This window comes from Rhineura floridana, chromosome 14, assembly GCF_030035675.1.
Source record: "Rhineura floridana isolate rRhiFlo1 chromosome 14, rRhiFlo1.hap2, whole genome shotgun sequence".
Classification (NCBI taxonomy): domain Eukaryota; kingdom Metazoa; phylum Chordata; class Lepidosauria; order Squamata; family Rhineuridae; genus Rhineura; species Rhineura floridana.
The window spans coordinates 26,428,779-26,433,989 of record NC_084493.1 but is presented as its reverse complement, the minus strand read 5'-3'; positions in this window follow the sequence as shown (position 1 = coordinate 26,433,989).

Sequence of the window (5,211 nt, the reverse complement as noted above, 5' to 3'; positions counted from 1 at the left end):
ATCTATCTATCCCCACTCTGGACTTGCATGTGCTCTGTGAGTTGGCTTCTTGGTTTTGGCAGATGGATCTGATTCATACTTCCCAGACAAATAACTGGATCACAAGGCAGGGATCGTTCTATTTTGTTAGCCCTCCAATTTTTACAACACCATACTTGACTCTAAAAACATAACAATAAGCACAGTTAAAATGTGTATTTTAAGGTTGAATGTGTATTTTGCAAAGCACACATACACACACAGAAACAATGCAAAGTTTTATTTATTTTAATCACAGTTTTAAACTGTTTTTAATAATGTGGGGGTTTTAAAAATAAAAAACTGTTTATATTGTTGTGACCCACTCTGAGACCTACTGGTGAAGGGTTGCTCATAAATTCAATAAGCATAGAATCATAGAGTTGGAAGGGGCCTTGTAGGCCATCGAGTCCAACCCCCTGCTCACAGCAGGAAATCCACAGCTAGAGCATCTCCCGCAGATAGCTGTCCAGCCTCTGCTTGAAGACATCCAGTGAAGGGGATCCCACCTCCCTAGGCAGTCGGTTCCATTGCTGAACTGCCCTTACTGTCAAGAAGTTCCTTCTAATGTCCAACCTGAATCTACGCTCCTGCAACTTAAAACCATTAGACCTAGTCCTACCCTCTGGGGCAGCAGAGAACAAATCTGTACCCTCCTCTATGTGACAGCCCTTCAGGTACTTAAAGAGTGCAATCATGTCACCCCTCAGCCTTCTCTTCACCAGACTGAACATGCCAAGTTCCTTCAACCTTTCCTCATAAGACTTGTTCTCCATACCGGCTATCATCCTCGTCGCCCTCTTCTGAACCCGCTCCAACTTGTCTATATCTTTCTTAAAATGAGGCGCCCAGAACTGAACGCAGCATTCCAGATGAGGCCTGACTAATGCAGAATATAGTGGGACTATTACTTCCCTCGACCTGGAAACTATAGCTCTGTTTATGCAGCCCAAAACCACGTTTGCCTTTTTTGCCGCAGCATCACACTGCTGGGTCATGTTCAACTTACGATCCACTACAATTCCAAGGTCCTTCTCACACGCACTACTGCTAAGCTGGGTATTTCCCATCCTGTACCCGTGCATTTTGTTTTTGTGGCCTAAATGCAGAATCTTGCATTTGTCTTTATTGAATGTCATTTTATTAAATTCAGCCCAATTTTCTAGTCTATCCAGGTCCCTTTGGATTTTATTCCTGTCTTCCATTGTGTTAGCTATCCCTCCCAGTTTCGTATCATCCGCAAACTTCATAAGGCTTCCTTCCACCCTGTCATCTAAGTCATTGATAAAAATGTTGAAGAGTATCGGCCCCAGGACAGAACCCTGTGGCACTCCACTCGAAACCTCCTTCCAGTCCGAAGCAGAGCCACCAACGACCACTCTTTGAGTACGGTTTTCCAACCAGATGTGAATCCATCTGACAGTGGCCTTCAGTTCAGCCAGTCTGTCACTCTTGTCTTTTTCTAGCACTACAGGGCTAGAAGCCTGCTATGAACAGCTGAGCAACAACTGCATACACCATGCAAATGGAATGAATTTGCAGCAGGGCAATACTGGAGTTTGTTCACTGCGGTTCCTGCCAGTGAAAAGCCACACACACACTTTGAATGGCGCCTGGCTCTCTGAAGCATTTCCAGACTGCTGCTGACAGAAGGAAGAATAAAATCCCATTGCAGAGATGCAGGGCTGAGTTAACTCCCTGTGCTCAAGAAACATTGATTTGTAAGCCAGAAGATTGTGGTAAGCCTGAATCAGATGATGCACAGAGCAATTTAAGAAAAGAGAGAAACTGCAAACCAACATAAGACATGGAGAGGGGTAAGTTGGAATATGGGCCAGGCCAGGACAAAGGGTCAAAAAAGGCAGGCAGAAATGCAAGGGTTGGGGTGATAGTTGTTCGAGCGCAGATACACAGGCCAATCCCATACATATAGGGTAGTATTTGGTGTTAGCTTTACTCAGAGTAGACCCATTGATGTGAACAAACATGACTAAGGTTCATTAATTTCAGTGGATCTACTCTGCTTGGAATACTTATCAGATTTGCAGATGATACAAAATTGGAGGGATAGCACCCGGAAAAAAAGAAACAAAATTCAAAAGGATCTTGATAGGTTGGAGCATTGGGCTGAAAACAACAGAATGAAATTTAACATGGATGAGTGCAAAGTTGTTCAATGAGGAAAAAGAAACCAAATGCAAAGTTATAAGACTGGGGATACTTGGCTCAGCAATACTATGTGCCAGAAGGATCTTGTCGTTGTTGATCACAAGCTGAATATGAGCCAACAGAGCAATGTGGCTGCAAAAAAGGCAAATTCTGTTTCTTGGCTGCATTAATAGGAGTATAGTTTCCAAAACACATGAAGTGTTAGTTCTGTTCTATTTGGCAATGGTTAGACCTCATCTTAAGTACAGCATCCAGTTGTTGATACCACACTTTTTACAAGTTGCAGACAAACTGGAACAGGTTCAGAGGAGGGCAAGAGGGATGATCAGGGGACTGGAAACAAAGCCCTGTGAGGAGAGACTGAAAGAACTGGGCATGTTTAGCCTGGAGAAGAGAAAACTGAGGAGAGATATGATAGCACCCTTCAAGTACTTGAAAGGTTGCCTCACAGAGGAGGGCCAGGATCTCTTCTCAATCATCCCAGAGTGCAGGACACGAAATAATGGGCTCAGGTTACAGGAAGCCAAATTTTGTCTGAACATCAGGAAAACCTTCCTAACTGTTAAAGTGGTATGACAACGGAACCAATTAACAAGGGAGGTGGTGGGCTCTCGAGCACTGGAGGCATGTAAGAGGCAGCTGGACAGCACCTGTCGGGTATGCTTTAATTTGGATTCCTGTGTTGAGCAGGGGATTGGACTTGGTGGCCTTATAGGCCCCTTCCAACTCTATGATTCTATGAATACAACTCATTGTTATGGTCCCCCAACTTCTCTGAGCAATGGGGGGTTCTAGGGATTGCAGCCAACCAACTTGTAGTAGACCCCTTGCAATGAATGGACCTAAGTTAGTTGTGGCCATTAATTTCAGTGGGTCAACTCTGAGTAAAAGTTAGTTGGATACAACCTCAGGGGTGCAGCACTTCTCAAGATTTGGTTCCCTTTGGAAGGAGGCCACTGAAAGCTGATTGGCCTTTTGTAAGAAGCTGCCTTACACTGCATCAGACCATCGGTCCATCTAATTCAGTATTGTCGACACCAACTGGCAGAGGCTCTCCAGAGTTTCAGGCAGGGGTCTCTCCCAGCCCTAACTGGAGATGCTGCAGATTGAACCTGGGACCTTCTGCAGGCAAGGCAGATGCGCTACCATTGAGCTATAGCCCTTCCCCCAAATCTGTCAACTTCAGTTTCACTCACTTTCACATTTTTCCAACGTCAAGTTCACTTCTCCACATTTCTGCATTAGGTGGCGATTTTTTTAAAAAGTCACCATTAAAATCCATTAGCATTTTAGTGTGAATTTTCCCCAATATATACATTTTTGTATGCAGTTTTGCCTAATATACACATGTTTGCAAAGCAGTTTTCTGTAATATAATGCATTTTTGCATGTAATTTTCACCAATAGATGCATTTTTATGTATATGCATTTTACCCTAGTGTACGTATTTTTGTACACATTTCTTGACCAGAAGACATTCTAAATCACAGTTAAAAATATTCTTTCATCAGTGATTAGTCTGATCCAGCAGGGTCTTCTCATGAACTTTAACGTTAGACTCACCATCTCTATGCATTAGGGACGGGTGAGAATTTCAATTCAGTTCGTATTTCAAGCATAATTTATCAAATTCACACTTTCCAAAACAATATGAGAACTGAAACACAGACATCCTTCGAAATTCACATTTATTAGAATTTTGGGATGCAGTTCACCAACTAAACAATATTTATAAAAATGCATATATTCGGGGAAAGTGTGCCTAAAAATGAATGTATGAGTGAAAATAACATGCCCAAAGGCATGATGTGATGAGAAATGGCTTGCAAAAAATGTGTGCCTTTGTCAAAACTGCCTACAAAAATGTGTTTATTTGGAGAAAGTCACACTAAAATGGTGAAGAATTTTCATGAGGATTTTTTTTTAAAAAAAATTGCAGATTGCTGCAGAAATGTAGAGAACTGAATTTAACATTGTAAAAGTGAGAAACTCAGAGAACTGAAATTAACATATCTTTCCATTCCTACTATGCATAGTGTTATCCAAATGTCATTCAATGGGCCTTGTTCAGCTGTTTCACTTCCTAACAGAGAGATGCTGGGTCCCAAAACTCCATGTGGCAAAGTGAGAAGGGGGGAATACTCTACACATGCTCAGAGGTACTCTCCTTTCCTCCCAGCTTACAGGTGCAGAGGGAAGAACTTCAGTCCCAGCTTATACATAGGAGACTGAAGTTGGTGGAACAGAGGAAACTTACTGAACCACACCATTGGTCCATCTAGCTCAGGACAGTCTACACCAAAACTGGGTAATCTGTGGCGCTCCAGATGTTGCTGGACTACCACGCCTCATCATCCCTGATCATTGGCCTATGCTGATGAAAGCTGAGAGTCCATTGACATCTGGAGGGCCACAGCTTCCCCACCCCTGATCAGCGATGACTGGGAGCAGCTCTCCAGGGGTCTCAGGCAGGATCCTTCCCAAGACCTACCTAGAGATGCCAGGGATTGAACCTGGGACCTTCTGCCTGCAAAGCAAGTTCTTGACCCCTGCGCTGCGAGTCCAAAACTGACAGTACTCCTTGAACTTTTCTTTCAGCTCAGACGGGGTAGATGATGTGGATTAATTGGAGGGTGCCCTGGTGCACAAAGTATTCTGCAGTGAAGCTGGGAGCTGTGCTTGACAACCTCCCAATTCCAGCCCAAAGGATCCTGTAAAAGCAAGCGCTGCCTGGATGCTAACACTCTGGCACAAAGTTCTCTTGCCAGTCCTTTCCCCTCTGACAGCTGCCCTCCCTCTTCTTCTCCCTCCCCATCTCTAATGCATCCAGCTAATGAGGTAGCTCTTTAAATGCAATCTAGTCATATGGATAATTTGCTTCTCTGAGGCGGATGTGCTCACTGGCCCATCAATATGGCTCTCCCTTTCCCTTTTATCACATATTAGCACATCATGATGCCTCTTCCACATTTTCTTCTCTTTAAACAGCTGCAAAGAGGGGAGGGATCACCAGGAAAACTCCCC